The sequence below is a fragment of the Arachis ipaensis genome, chromosome B02 (genome assembly GCF_000816755.2).
Source record: "Arachis ipaensis cultivar K30076 chromosome B02, Araip1.1, whole genome shotgun sequence".
In the NCBI taxonomy this organism is placed as follows: Eukaryota; Viridiplantae; Streptophyta; class Magnoliopsida; order Fabales; family Fabaceae; genus Arachis; species Arachis ipaensis.
The window spans coordinates 89,315,795-89,332,628 of record NC_029786.2 but is presented as its reverse complement, the minus strand read 5'-3'; the positions used below and the strand labels follow the sequence as shown (position 1 = coordinate 89,332,628).

At 35.3% G+C, this 16,834-nt stretch overlaps 1 long non-coding RNA gene across 1 annotated transcript in view; it reads right to left on the bottom strand.

Moving 5' to 3' along the window:
- The window catches only part of LOC110267947, a 15,796-nt gene continuing 2,098 nt past the window's right edge, over window positions 3,137-16,834 (bottom strand). The window contains exon 2 of the long non-coding RNA XR_002355932.1: window positions 3,137-3,235. This is a non-coding gene — a long non-coding RNA (uncharacterized LOC110267947). The remainder of the gene's footprint in view (window positions 3,236-16,834) is intronic.

Below are 16,834 nucleotides of genomic sequence, written 5' to 3'. Positions count from 1 at the left end.
CATTGTATTGACTTGGCCGATATACGAATATATACTATGAGATTGTTTTTAAAATGAAAAAAATTAGACACAGAAATTTAAATGTATTTTTAAATCTTTAAGAATATAAATATCTACGGGACAAAAGATCAAAACCTAATTGTCTTTTTCTCATATATATATATTAGAATTCACTTCAAAATTAGAATTTTTTTTTAATGAATATCCAATTCGGCCTCTGACAATTTTTTCGAAAGACAACGAGGTCCCTAGAAAAAAAATTACTTTTTGGCCCCTGATATTTTGTACCGTGAGACAAGTTAGTCCTTACGTCAATAATTTATTTATGGGGTTTACGGAACGTAAATACATAACACGTTAAGATGATAATGTGTCTGTTAAGTACCAACCTAAATTGAAATATTAATGAATCACCCGACCTAACCCCTAACAATTTTTAAATTTATAACTTCCTGTTTTATTTACATAGAATATGAACAATCCTAAGTGCTTTTTTCTCCTTTCTCTTTGTATAAAACTCTAACTGTGCTGCTACCATGAGCCATGAAAATCATTCTTTAGAAACTAGGAGTTGCACTCTGCATGATTATAGTGTTGGCAAAGAGAATATGAGTTGCACCTTTTTTTCTAGAAGTGTTGCAAAAGAAGAAATTTATGTCTCCAAAATATCACTGTGGCACCAAAGCGATTCTCTTACAATTTTGCACAAAATTTAATTCAGATAGGTTCTTCTTAGGATGCCCTAATTACAATGTAAGAATTGATTTATAATTTTTGCATGTAATTTTTTAAATTTAAAAATTTTATATTTTTACGATCGAAATTTTTAATTTTTCAGATCCCCATCTCACATTGTAAATATTTCAAGTAGCTAGATGCATTGTAAATATTTCAAGTAGCTAGATATATTAGTTCAAAAAATATTGATGAGAACGTTACTTTTAAGAATGTTATTTTAATGAAAAAGATATTGAAGAAGATAGAATAGTTAATAGATAGATATATTTAAAAATAACGTAGATGATTTAGTAATTTTAATGATTAATAATCATGTCTAACTAAACAAGTTAATGTGAATTATATATCAACTTATCTAAAATTTAGATAGACTAATTCATACCAAATAATTTTAAGGTATACTTGTTTAAACTCTTACAAAAATTTAAATAAAATTATGCAATAAGTTAATAAAAATCTTTGACCAATGAAACATTTTTGTGTGTGCATATATGGTGGAATAAACATTGCAAGTAAGATTCAGAACAAATACAATAAGCTTAAACACGATATTGCATTGCAAGTAAGATTTAGAACAAACACAATAAGCTTATGAATAATAAGGAATAAGCAAACTTACGGATAAAATGCAATATTGCATTGCAGTAGAATAAAATGTAAACTTATGAATAATAAAAAAATGAAGCATCAACCTCAACAAAACACGTAAAGTTTTCGGTCAAAAAAAATATATATATAGAGTGGCTTTGGAAAGATAGTTCGCCAGGTCTCCTGCTAACCCAAGTGAGCATTCAAATATCTGTCCTACATTACTAAAAAGGGCGGAGGAAAGTCAGTACCAAATGCTTGGCAATCCTTGGTAGAGCTTATTTATGATTTCGTGCCGGAGGAGAGCTGGCGATGGGCAACTTTCAAAACAGTGATCGAATGCCATTAGACAAAATTGCTCAATATGAGAGCCGACTTCCAACTTAAGTTTAGGGCACTAGAATAGGCCTACGCCTTCTAATAGAATCTTCTCCAAAGTTGGTAAAGCCTTCTAATTTATTCAATTACAAGTCCCTTGGGATTCAATGAAACTACGAAAGCAACGTCTCTTATTGCGAAAGTTTCTTCCCCTCTAGAGTTTAGTTCAGAGTTACGCGGCTTGGGGTTCTTAGTCTAGTTTTTAGTTACACACTGCCCGTCCTGAGAAAAGCATCCTCTCTCGTTTTCGCATGACTTAGTCAAAGTGTAAATAAGAAAAAAGACTATTTCTTTAGTCAAGTATAAACTTGAACATCGAACACCTAAGAAAGACAAGAAGCCTTCCCTTGGCCGAGAGAGGATACTCGATAAAATTGACTTAGAATCCCTTACGCATAAGAGGAAGAAGACGGAATAAAGGAAAATGGGTCAGAAAGTCTATAAGAAAAGAGAATTTACTTCCAAAAGCTGTTGATAAACTTTATCCAAACCAAAGAAAGTAATTACTGATAAACCTTAGTTTCGAGGGTCTTATGACCCTCACAAAGAGGAAAGGCTATAAAAGAATTTTAACAGCCATACATCAAAGATTGGACTTTTTTAGCCCCCTCTTTTAATGTATATAAGAGAAAGGCCGCATTTAGGAGTGATCCTTCCCTCTTTCTAGAAATCTCATAAAAGAAGAAAGAGCTGCTTGGCAAATCAAGTAGTACGCCCGGTTCACCAGGTCATTCTGGTATGACCAGGGAATCCTGGTACCAGTTCTACCACTGCAGGGCCCAGCTAATTCTCGAGGAAGATTGATTTAAAGCGGCAGGAGATGTCTTAGCTAAGGCTGATTGAATTGCTAACTAGTCGAATTCCCTTATTCTGACCCTGCTGGGACTGCACTCCCTTTCTTACGGAGAGCTGTTAAATCTTACATTTATCAATTCACAAGTCACAAATGGAAATTCAAATTAACTTTCCCGGAACTTACTTCGGAAGTAGAAGCTATAGGCGAAGACTTTCGCGGCTTGCTGTTAAGTAAGGTTTAAGCAGAATGCTTTTAGCGGCAAATAGAACGAAGCAGACAATATAACGCAATCTATCATTATAGCACTCTTGTGGCTGAGACTCTTGGATATATTTCTTCTTTCATTTTATGCTTCATCAAGCGAAACTTTGAAGATCATCTATGAGATGATCAAAGTTGTCCTTGTGTCTAGCTACTTTGTTGTCGAGCCCTGCTTTGGTCTCTTGATGGTTTCACGTGCTAAAAATCCGGTACATTCCGTTTTGTTTCCCATCCTAGTCTTTTGCGACACGGGCAACCCATTTGCGCGACGGAATTATTCGTCAGTAAAATGAGAGCGGAATTCCTGGTGAATTGTTGAATCTCTGCCGTTCTGGTTGAGTTGTTGAATAAAGGAAGTTAGATTTCCATATGATGTCAAAAAATTCTTCGTGTCATTGGAAAAGTCTCATTTTGAGTCTGACGATGGTTTGGCTCAAGGATATCTTTTTTTCTTTGGAGTGGTCTGAGGGGATTCTACGTCTAGTATAAAGCATCATATTGTCGAAGCGAATAGGGCGGCACAGCACAAGATGTCCTTGATGCGGTGGAGGAAATCTCTTCTAATAAACCCGTCTTTTCAGTACCTTCTGATAGAGATCCTGCTAAAATAGCTATATGAATTTCAGGTATTTTTCTGGCTGTTGCAATTACTACTCTGAAAGGCTACCAGATTTTTCTCTTTGGAAATAATTTTAACTAAAAGCTGGTTTAGTATGGGAGTTTTAGCATTTCTTTTACGTAATAAATCATTGTACAGTGGCAGTGGGGGGCAAGGTTGCTTTGTTACCTATTCCATTAGGAACTGCAGATTTTTTGGTCCATCATACAAAATTTAAATATAATCTATATTTCAAAATCTAAATCATAGGTTTCAAAGCATATTTAATGACATAGAGTATGAATAAAAGTATATTCAATTTGATCATACACATGCAATGACAGAAAAAGTGTGTAAACTCTGGATAATTAATAAATAATTAACCAATAAATTAATTATTATTTAGAAAAATTAGAAACTTAAATTTTATAGTCTAAAAAATAGAAATAATTTAAATATGAATTTTGACACTAATTTTAAAAATGTTGACCCAAAAACAGATCAACGGGCCAAACCGGTTAGACCGGACCTAAGGCCTTCTTATATAAACATGGCTCAGCCCCTTTTCTTTCGCATTACTTCAGTTGAAGCACGCCGAAGAGAGTTAACGTGCGTAATCCACTTCTAATTTTCAATCGTCCGTAACTTTCAATTCGTAACTCCGAATGACGAGTCGTCAACGGCCACATGTTCGTCTCAAAATTCTCTTTAATTCTATTTGAACAAAGTGGTAAAAAATTTCTCCTAAATTTCGTGAGTTTTGAGTTTAGGTATTGAGAAATTGAATGATTTTGACGGTTTATGTGAACTCTAGTAGCGGATAATCATTGAGTTTTGTCCAATTGATCTGTGGGTAAGGTAAGGAACTGTTGAACCCTTGTGAATTATTAAATTAGTGAACTCTATGATGATTATAGTGATAATGTGTGAATTAGATTATGTTAGTTCTTGTTGATTTAGAGTTCAATTGGGCAGTTTGGAACGAAATCCGGGTGATTAAGTTTGAGGAATTGACGTTTGGAAGCTTGGAGCTTGTGAAAGGAGAGGTTTTTGAAGTGTTTCGAGTTTAGGGGGAATCGGCCAAGGTATATGAAGGTTACAAAAGGCTTAGAGAAGGGGGGTTGAATATATGGCCTTCTTTTACTTTCAATAAACTAACACTTTGTAACCTAACATGAACTTGATTTCTATTGAACTGAGTAGCGAAAAGTTTAAGAGACAATTTCATTTTGTCTCATAAATATCAGAAAATATAGCAAAGAGAGAAAAGATGAAGTTGACAAAGTCATGTATCCTGGTTCAGTTGCCTTGTGCAATGTAACCTACATCCAGTCTCCACTAAAACAGTGGTGTAATTTCTATTATAGTCAAAGTATTACATACACCAATTTCTTAGGATTCACACAATCCCATCTGGACACACAAGTTTCTACTTAAACTTGAATTGGTTATGCTGATACCTAAACTTTTCACACTAAGTGCTTACCCAACTTAGCAAGGGGCACCTCTCAGGTACAAGACACAAGACAGAAACTACAACCAACAGAAATCTAAAATCATTCTTGGCTTTTTTCTCAAGTGTTTCACTCAGCCTTTTTCACTCTTTGTCTTTTATCAATGTCTCACTTTCTTGCCTTTTACCTCAGAAAGAAACCAAAGAAAGATATACATTGAAACTGAAATACAAAACAGTAAAACTTAAAGGAGATTGATGCATAACAGCCTTTGTTACTATAAGTTGAACCAGATTTAGCTATCTCTGATGAAGCTCTTCATCTTGGCGGAATGTTTCTTTAACTTAGAAACATTGTCCAAAACATTGAACTCTTTACAGGGAAGCTCTCAAACAAACTCAGTTTCTGGTTCTTTCTCCTTCTCTCAATTTCTGAATTAATTTTCTTTTTGTATCTTATTTTCTATCACGGCTTTTGTTCCTCCAAAGTCAAACCTTTGTTTCTTGAACCACATGTCATTTTCTTCTTTTTCTTCAATCAACCCCAAAATTAGGGATTTTGACTCTGGTATGTGGTTAACCGAGGAGGGCAGAGTAGCAAGCTTTTGTTTGCATAGAGATATCCCAAATCCAAACCCTTGAAAAGGTGCTTTGGCTCCAAGAAACAATTTGAGCTTTTGTTTCACACTAGTGATTATCAAAAACATCTTTCTCTATTTATCAAAAAATGGCGTTGCAGAAGTATGAGAAAGAAGTGAAGAATTAAACTTGCATGCAAATGGAAGTAAATCACCTTTATCCTCTGACTTTGCTGAACTTGCTTTGATTAGGACGATTAGATGTTTACTTTTGAGATTTACCTTTTTCTTTCTTTTTTCTCTGGTGAATAACTAAGAAGGAAGAAGCTCTCTCTTTCTTTCTGATTCTGACAGAAGCCAACATTGTGAACATTAGCTTTGGAAGGCTTCTACTTGGTGGAACCTTCTTAGTCTTGGATTGGATATAGTTTCTATTCAGCCCAATTGATTTCTTTACTTCATTCCTTTGGGCTTTGTTTGTGGATCAAAAACTCACCAGCTACCTTTGTTTCTTGGTTCCAATGGATTGGGCTGCTGTTTCTTTAATTTATTTTGGCCTGCATCACTAACTAAGGAAATCAAAACTAATTGGGTGTTTAAACCAATAAATCAATGTTTGTCATCATCATTTAAATTAGTTATAAACTTAACTCAACAATCTTTTCCTTAATGACAAACATCGTTATAAAATTGATCAAAGGAATTGACTTTAATAAAGTTAAATTACTTCCCTTTTAGGTGATATCACTTGCTTTTGATTTGCTCCTCCTTTCCTTTTCAAGAGTATCTCCCCCTGAATTTGTGCTCTTCTCTAATTTCTTGTTCAGGCATTATCATGCAATAGCATATAATTCATAGCATACATGTACAAATAGATTTTGGTATGCCACTTTTTAATCAGCATAACCAAACACCCAGAGATCCAAATAACACAAGAAGCAACTGTGTTGTGCTACCTTTGGTCATTTATTAACCAGAATCCAGCCAGTGAAATTAAATATTTTATTCCAGAAAAATTAAATAAACACTTGATTATGTCATGACGAAGCATATGCAGGGAATAATTCAAAACAAAAGCAGAGAATGCACACCAATAACCAAAAAAAAAATTCAAACACTTATCAGACTTAAAACATTAATCAAACACTGATTAATTTGCTCCCTTTGCTACTCCCCCTTTTGTCATCAAGGGAGGAAATAAAACCAATATCAAACCTGCAAAAAAGCTGTTAGAGTGAAATTTCCATAAAACTAGATAAGAGGAAAGCAAGACAAAGTAGTAGTTTAGTGTTTACAGTCATCCGAAACAAGAGAAAGTCTAAAACAAATTAGAATTGTTCCATGAGACAATATTCCTCTTCAGGGTCTGTGGCCATGGTATCATCCTCTTGGAGGTTGTCAATGAACTTCATGAAAACTGTCACTCTATCCCTGGACTTTCTGAGGAAGTTTTCATGCTTGACAGCAAGTTTGCTCTGTTCTTTGCTCATTGCAATTAGATGGTTGGATTGAGAAACAAATTCCTAGACTACATCTTTCACCACTCCATATAGAAGTGATTTATGTCCAGTGGAAGCTGAAGTCCCCGAGGCAGAGGGAGGAGGAGATTCATCAGGCACATATTCATCATCAGCATCAATGACCACCCTTTCAGTTCAAGTAGGTCCCTTTTTCTGCTGTTTCACTGAACCACCTCCTTTTAGATATGAGTGTTGATTTTCATATGACTCCTGTGACAAGTCAACACTAAAATGTTCAAAAATGCAAGTTAAGAACATGCCATAGGAAAGAGCTTTATCTTTCTCACTTCTTATGCAATCAAACATATGTCTTACAATTAAATATGCAAAAGAGATTTCAGATTTAGTGAGAATAGCGTATAAAATCATAGTATCACAGAAAGACACTCTTTGATATGAACCACTTTGAGGAAGGATGATATGGTTCACTATGCGATGCAACTGAGCACGAAGGTAACCAAGAGCTTTGTGAGTTGGTGTGATGCCATCAATCACAAAGATGTGTTCACACACATGGGCCAGAGCGTCTTTGTAAGAGACACCTAACTCGACATCCCACTTACCAGAGGTGTAGGCATGTGCACCAACATCAGTGTATTTCAGAGATTCACGAATGGTTTCATCGTTCAGAACAAGGTCACGACCTTTCACATAAGAGTGAATGTTGCCCTCATAATAGGTCATGTTCGCATAGAACTCCCTAACTAAAACAGGGTAAACAGGTTTTTTGATTTTGAAAATACGGTTCTAGTCCAGAAATTCAAGATTATCAGCAAAAACAAAATCTCTCTTTTTCAAATTCGGTAAATCAACCAAAAAAGTGGGACAGATGGTACGATAGATGACAACACCCTCATAGAAGTCATGGTTCATAGCATAACGAAAATGGTGAGGATTGTAGTTGGAATGAGAGGTCATGAATTGTGATTTGTGTTCACACATGGTTGATGTAACACTCATTTGACCCAAAGATGATAAAGTTTAAGGAAACATATTAGACCACACGGACTTTGAACTGAAAAGTAGGCCCAGAAGATTCAGAATTTTCCATTGAGCCAAGAAATTAATGTTCAGGATTATGGTTCTTCATTTGCCCAAAATTGTCTCTTTCCAACTTGAGAGACAAAAATTTCAACAAACATATCAGCAATGCGCAAATAATGAATCATAACTTAGAATGCCTAGATTAGTCCTTAGTTTACACAATCTATCCTCAGCCAGAGGTTTGGTAAAAATATCATCTAATTAGTCCTCTGATTTAACAAATTAAATGCTAATATTCTCTTTTTGAACATGTTCCCTTATTGATTAAAATCCCACTTCAATATGTTTAGTTCTTGAGTGCAAAACGTGATTTTTGGAAATGTTTATAGCACTCATGTTATCACACAACAAGGGAATATTTTTAGCATTTAATTTATAATCATAAAGCTGAGTTTTTAACCAAAGAAGCTGAGAATAACAAGAAGAAGCAGCAATATACTCAGCCTCAGCAATGGATAATGCCACAGTAGATTGCTTCTTACTAGACCAGACATTTAAGGACTTTCCAAGAAAACTGCATATGCTTGATGTACTTCTTCTATCTACTCTGTCTCCTGCAAAGTCTGCATCACAATAACCAACTGTAGAAAACTCATTAGTCTTAGGATACCATAAGCCAAAATTAGATGTGCCATGAACATATCTAATTATCCTTTTGACTACAGAAAGATGTGATTCCTTTGGTTTTGATTGGAATCTTGAATACATTCTAACACTCTGCACAATATCAGGTCTAGAGGAAGTTAGGTACATAAGAGATCCAATCATTCCTCTATACTTGGTCTCATCAACATCTTTCTCAGTTTCATCCTTTTCTAATTTTGAGTTAGGGTGCATGGGCGTTCCCATGAGTTTGGCATTTTCCATACTAAATTTCTTAACTAATTTCTTGGCATACTTCTCTTGATATATAAAAATACCATTTTCAGTTTGCTTTATTTGAAGCCCAAGAAAGAAATTAAGTTCACCCATCATACTCATGTCAAATTCACTTGTCATGAGTTTTCCAAATTCAGTACAAAGGGTCTCATTAGCTGATCCAAAAATAATGTCATCAACATAAATTTGGACTAAAATAAAAGAATCATTAGAATTTTTAATAAATAGAGTAGTATCTGTGGTGCCTCTTTGAAATGCATTTTTCAAGAGAAAAGAACTGAGTTTTTCATACCAAGCCCTAGGTGCTTGTCTTAGTCCATAAAGAGCTTTTGAAAGTTTGAAAAAATGATTAGGAAATTTCTGATTTTCAAAACCAGGAGGTTGAGCCACATACACTTCTCTATCTATTACACCATTTAAAAATGCACATTTCACATCCATTTGATATAATTTGAAACCATAATAAGCAGCATAGGCTAGAAGAAGTCTTATGGCTTCCATTCGAGCAACAGGGGCAAAGGATTCATCAAAATCTATTCCTTCCTCTTGATCATATCCTTGTGCCACTAATCTTGCTTTGTTTCTGGCTATGCTTCCACCTTCACCCAATTTGTTCCTGAATATCCACTTGGTGTTAGTCACCTTCTTTCCATTTGGCTTTGGAACAAGCGTCCAAACTTGATTCTTTTCAAATTCACTAAGCTCTTCCTCCATATCCTTTACCCAAGAGGGGTTATCAAGAGCTTCTTTGATGTTTTGTGGCTCTATTTAAGAGAGAAAAGCTATGTTTGATTCTTCATTTGTTTTTCTTGTGGAGGATCGAGTTTTAACACATTGAGAAACGTCTCCAATGACGAATTCTTGTGGATAATTCTTTAAAAATCTCCACTCACGGGGTCTAGTAGACTTGGGAGCAGATTCGGTCACTGAAGGATCCAAGGAACTGGCATTTTCAGAAAGTTTGTCTGTTTCCGGAGACAAAATAGAATTGTCTCCTGTAGAATCTCCTGTAGCAGCAATTTCAAATTCAAGTGGCCCAATAATTTCTTTCTCTTGATTTTGGGCTTTTCCTTCTTTTCCTTCAACTTGAGTTCCTACATCACATTCTTCCAAGATACTTTGAACTAAATTAGTGTCACAAAAGGTAACATGTATGGACTCTTCAATTACTATAGCATCTTAGTGATAAACTCTATATGGTTCGCTAGTTGTGGAGTATTCTACAAATAACCACTCATATGCCTTTGGATCAAATTTTTCTATATTTTCTTTGTTATTTAGGAAAAAATATTTGCATCCAAAGATATGTAGATAATTCAAATTTGGTGGGTGACCTTTCTAAAGTTCATAAGGAGTTTTCTTCAAAGATTTCCTTATGATTGTTTTATTCAAAATGTGACAAGCCATGTTAACAGCTTTAGCCCAAAGAAACTTTGGAACATTACTTTCACAAAGCATAGCTCTTGTCATTTCTTGAATACTTTTGTTTCTTCTTTCAACAACATCATTTTGTTTTGGTGTTCTTGGACAAGAAAAATTTTGTGATATTCTAAATTCTTCACAAAAGGATTCAAATGACTGATTTTGAAATCCAGTTCCATGATCACTTCTTATTGAGGCGATCTTTAAATCCTTTTCATTTTGAATTTTCTTACTAAAAATTTCAAAAGCTAAGAAGGCGTCATTTTTGTGTGCAAGAAATAAAATCCAGCCAAATCTTATGTAGTCATCCATAATAACTAACCCATAATGTTTACCACCTAAGCTTTAGGTTTTTGTTAGACCAAATAAGTCAATATGTAGCAATTCAAGTGGTCTTTTAGTAGAGATGTTTTCCTTTGATCTAAATGAAGTTTTTGTTTGTTTTCCCATTTGACAAGCATCACAAGTGATATCTTTGTCAAATTTTATCAAAGGAATACCTCTTAATAATCCCTTCTTGACAAGCTTGTTTATTTGAAACATGCTAACATGACCCAATCTTTTATGCCATAGCCACTTTTCAAATTTCTTGGAATGAAAACATGCTACATTTTGATTATTTAATTCATCAAGAGTGAGACCATACACATTATCACAATGGTTTGCTACAAATAGCACTTCATTTGATTTTTCATTCACTACACGGCATTCTAATCTTTTGAATATTACCAAGTCACACAGTTGACTAATACTCAAAAGATTATGCCTCAAACCATCAACCAAAAAGACATCATCAATGAAAGTAGAATGATTGTTACCTATTTTTCTAACCGCTATTATTTTACCTTTTCCATCATCTCCAAAGGTTACAAACCCTCCATCATACTTGTTCAGTTTGATGAAGAAGGTTGACCTTCCAGTCATGTGCCTAGAGCATCCACTATCCAAGTACCACATATCTTTCTTCTTCTTGGATGCTAGGCAAATCTGCATATATTCTCAAGTAACCTTAGGTATCCAAATTAATTTGGATCCTTTGAAGTTAATCCACCTTGGTTGTCTAAGTGCATTAAAATCACAAACAACATTGTAAGTTTGGTTTCCTACTATTCTTTTTTCAACAAAACATTGTAAGTAAGAGTGACCAGCTTTCTTACCATTACAGTAATGATTTTCTGATGCATATTGCTGAATTTGATTTAAGTTTTGATACTAGAAATGATTAAAAGACTGAGATTTTCTGGTTTTTGAAAAATGTGCATGTCTTTTGACAAAATTATTTTTGTTGTTAATGTTCCATTTTGCAAAAGCATTTAAACCATAATTTTTGAAAGCATATGGGCTTCTTGAATATGAGGTTCTTTTGCGGAACTATGATTTTTTGAAAGCAACCTCATTGGTTGAGATATAGCCCGGAACCAATTTATTTGGTGTAGTATCAGTTCTTGAAGATGATGCAGTTTCATCAAAATAGGATTTTTCAAATTCCTCTTCATAGGTAGGAATATATTCAAGACCAAATTTATTGATTGTGGATTTTTTTTTTGAAGAAGAAGAGGCCATGAATTTTTTTTGAAGAATTGTCAAAAACTGCACTCTCTTTTGTCACATAGCCTAACCAGATTTTTCAAACAATGGTCTTTGATTTGACAGTAATTTGTCCAAGTTACTAGAACTATGAGCAAATTTTACTAAATCACTATTCAATCTTTTAATCCTTTCATTTAACCTTTCATTTTCAACAACAAGCTCTTGAGAATGATCCATAATGTGCTTTCCTTTAAGTTTCTCAAGTTCAGATTTCAGAAATCTGTTTTCTTCAATAATATCCAAAGTACATTCAGTTTCTTTCACCTTTTCTTTCAAAAAATCATTTCCAGCTTTCAATATTTTTTTTTCAGATTTTCATTTATTGTATTTGTTCAGCAATTTTTTAGAATTGAGGATGAGATCATCAATGATAACGTGTAAATCATCTATGGACAAGTTATAGTAATTTACCTCATCAAGTTGGTCCTCACCAGCCATAAAGCAGATTTGAACTTCACATTCAGAGTCTTCTTCCTCATCCAAATCGTTCTCAAGGTCTTCCCAAGATGTCATGAGCACTCTCTTCTTTTCTTTCTTTCCTTTGTCCTCCTTCTTTAGTTTCGGATAGTTGTATTTGAGATGTCCAGCCTCCTTGTAGTTGTGGCAAATCACTTTGCTCATGTCCTTCTTGTACTCCTTTGAGCTCGAGCCCTTGTACTTGCCTTTGTTCCTCATTAGCCTTCTAAGTCTCCTAGCAATAAACACAAGTTCATCATCTGAAAAACTGTCACTGGATTCACTTTCTTTTGGTTCGACTTTTGACTTAAGAGCTATTCCCTTTTTCTTTGAGTCTTGGCTTGTGTGTGTGGTTTTATAAGCAAGAAGTTTCCCTCTCAGCTCATCATAGATTATAGGACTTAGATTATTACTCTTGGCTAGGATAGTGGCTTTTGTTTCCCATTCTTTTGTGAGACTTCTAAGGACTTTTCTTACTAAGGTTTTTTTCTGTGTGAGTTAAACCCACAGCATCAAGGCTGTTAATTATGATTGAGAATCTCTCAAACATTTCATCAATACTTTCTCGTTTCTTCATGCTAAACATCTCATACTCTTTTCGCAACATATCAATCCTTGTTTCTTTGGTACCTTCGTGTGTAAGTTGGAGTTTCTGCTAGATTTCTTTGGCTGTCTTGCATCTGAACACCTTTCGGTACTCCTCAAACTGATAGCACAGTGTAACAAGTTAATGACTTTGGCATTCAGTTCCACTTTCTTCTTGTTGTCGTCATTCCATTCAGTTTCCTCCTTTGGAGTCACCACTCCATTAGCACTTGTCTTTGTTAGAATCTTAGGACCGCTCACAACAATCTTCCATATGTTGTAGTCGATGGATTGGATGAAGATTTGCATCCTTTCTTTCCAGTAGGCATAGTTCTTCCCGTTGAAGAAGGGAGGCCTGTTGTTTGACTGGCCTTCTGTTAGAGTATAGGCAACAATGGTTGTGCCCATGTTGTTCGCCATTGGACCTTTGCTCCAAGCTGTAAGGCTTGATTCTTGAGACCTTAGCTCTTGATACCAATTGAAGGTTACAGAAGGTTTAGAGAAGGAGGGTTGAATCTATGGCCTTCTTTTACTTTCAATAAACTAACACTATGTTACCCAACTTGAACTTGATTTCTGTTTAAACTGAGCAGCGAAAAATTTAAGAGACAATTTTGTTTTGTCTCATAAATATCAGAAAACAGAACAAAGAGAGAAAGGAAGAAGTTGACACAGTCATGTATCCTGGTTCAGTTGCCTTGTACAATGCAAGTGGTAGAATTTCCACTATAGTCAAAGTATTACATACACCAATTCCTTAAGATTCACACAATCCCATCTGGACACAAAAGTTTCTACTTAAACTTGACTTGGTTATGCTGATATCTAAACTCTTCACACTAAGTGCTTACCCAACTTAGCAAGGGACACCTCTCAGGTACAAGACACAAGACAGAAACTACAACCAACAAAAATCTGAAATCACTCTTGGATTTTCTCTCAAGTGTTTCACTCAGCCTTTTTCACTCTTTGGCTTTTATCAATGTCTCACTTTCTTGCCTTTTACCTCAGAAAGAAACCAAAGAAAGATATACATTGAAACTGAAATACAAAATAGTAAAACTTGAAGGAGATTGATGCATAACAGCCTTTGTTGCTATAAGTTGAACCAGATTTAGCTATCTCTGATGAAGCTCTTCATCTTGGCGGAATATTTCTTTAACTTAGAAAAATTGTCCAAAACATTGAACTCTTTACAGGGAAGCTCTCAAACAAACTCAGTTTCTGGTTATTTCTCCTTCTCTCAATTTCTGAATTAATTTTCTTTTTGTATCTTATTTTCTGTCACGGCTTTTGTTCCTCCAAAGCCAAACCTTTGTTTCTTGAACCACATGTCATTTTCTTCTTTTTCTTCAATAAACCCCAAAATTAGGAATTTTGACTCTGGTCTGTGGCTTAACCGAGGAAGGCAGAGCAGCAAGCTTTTATTTGCATAGAGATAATCCCAAATCCAAACCCTTGAAAAGGTGCTTTGGCTCCAAAAAATAATTTGAGCCTTTGATTCACAGCAGTGATTATCAGAAACATCTTTCTCCATTTATCCAAAAATGATGTTGCAGAAGTATGAGGAAGAAGTGAAGAATTAAACTTGCATGCAAATGGAAATAAATCACCTTTATCCTCTAACTTTGCTTAACTTGCTTTGATTAGGGCGATTAGATGTTTGCTTTTGAGATTTATCTTTCTCTTTCTTTCTTCTCTGGTGAATGACCAAGAAGGAAGAAGCTCTCTCTTTCTTTCTGATTCTGACCGAAGGAAACTTGTGAACGTTGGCTTTGGAAGGCTTCTACTTGGTGGAACCTTCTTGGTCTTGGATTGGATATAGTTTCCATTCATCCCAACTGATTTCTTTGCTTCATTCCTTTGGGCTTTGTTTGTGGATCAAAAACTCACCAGCTACCTTCGTTTCTTGGTTCCAATGGATTGGGCTGCTACTTCTTTAATTTATTTTGGCCTACATCACTAACTAAGGCAATCAAAACTAATTGTGTGTTTAACCCAATAAATCAATGCTTATCATCATCATTTAAATTAGTTATAAACTTAACTCAACAGGAGAAGCTCGAGCAGTCCACCGACAGCCGACGGGTTCGGGGCTGGGACCTCCGTGCCCAGCCCTCAGAGCCAATCCTTTTCCCGAGGTTACGGATCTATTTTGCCGATTTCCCTTGCTTACATTGTTTCATCGACCAGAGGCTGTTCACCTTGGAGACCTGATACGGTTATGAGTACGACCGGGCGTGATAGGCACTCGGTCCTCCGGATTTTCAAGGGCCGCCAGGGCGCACCGGACACCACGCAACATGCGGTGCTCTTCCAGCCGCTGGACCCTACCTCCGGCTGAGCCGTTTTCAGGGTGGGCAAGCTGTTAAACAGAAAGGATGGTTTTGGTTTCTCACAATTAATGTTTAATGTCACGTGAAAACTTAGACTAGAAAACCTTAAGATAAGAATGAACTGAATGAATTATTGATGAATTATGTATATGGTATACGATGTGTATATAAAAGATAAATGAGTTTGCATGTGTTAGATTATGACTTTAATGACTATAAAATAAATATGATTGTTGATGTGTTGAGAATTGATGATAAGTTTGTGAAATTGAATTAAATAGATTGGTTGAGAGATGTATGGTTTGATTTTGAAACAATTAGATACTTGAAATGATTTGAATGACTGAGAGGTGTTTAGTTTGGTGGTTGGGACCCTTGAGGGGTGGCAAAAGTCTAAGTTTTAGAGAAGATGCTGCCAAAATTTTTATGAAAATAGGAGGCTTCGTTTGAAGTGGTTATTTAGAAAGATTTGAATTTTTAAGAATTTGATGATTTGATTTTGAGTTAATAAGAAAAAGATTACGTTTTGAGTTTGCTTTATTTAAAAAAGAATGAATTGTGTTTTGAGTATGAATTATAATGATAATGAGATCTATATGGCCGGAAAAGAGATGAGGAAGAAGAATGATGATAACTGAATTTGATTATGAAATTGAATGAATTGTAATGATAATGAAAATGAATTTTTGAATGTGACTCCGGGTAAGATGCAGTTGTGTTATCCACTTGCTCCGGGTAAAAGTCAATAAGCCGGGTAAGATGCAGTGGTGTTATCCACTTGCTCTGGATAAGAGTTCAAGACTTCGGGTAAGATGCAAGGGTTGAGTTCTGTCGCTGCTTGCTTTGGGTTAAAAACTATAACATCACCTGAGTAAGAGGCAGGGATGAGGCGGTCCCCTTGCTCGGGTACGTGGGTAAGATGCAAGGGTTGAGACGTTGTCCCACTTGCTCCGTGTTTGGTGTTCTATCCAGGGTTAGCTACCGGACAAGTCGGTTTGACTTTATAACCGACAGATGAGACTCATCAGCCATAGGGTAGGCATACATCATATGTATATGTGTGTTTTGTTTGATTGTACATTAATTAGGCTTGCTTATGTGATTATTATGCTTACCTGCTATACTTGCTACCTGCTGTATCTGTATCCTACTTGTGTTTCTTTGTCTGTATTGCTTGTCTATACACCGGTGTTTCACAAGGTTGGAGGAAGCAGAAAGTGAATGGTTAAGTTAAAAATTGATTCAGGACTTGAGAACATTAGACAGTTACCTACTTTCTGGTTTAGTTTATTTTCCTTAAGTTTAATTTTGAGTGTCGAAATTCTAGGAATACCTCTGGCTTTTCCGGGATCTTATATATTATTTATATGGGTACCTTTACCATACTGAGAACTCTCGGTTCTCATTCCATACATATATTATTATTTTCAGATGTAGGATGCGAAACACCGCACTGAGCATTCTGGAGACTCTATATATGTGTATAGATTATCCATCTTGTATATATTATGTTTTGTCCCTCTTAGAGGTTGACTTGGAGAAACATGATTTATATTTATTTGTTGGTTTATTTTTGGAGTTTTATATATATATATATATATATATTCTAACC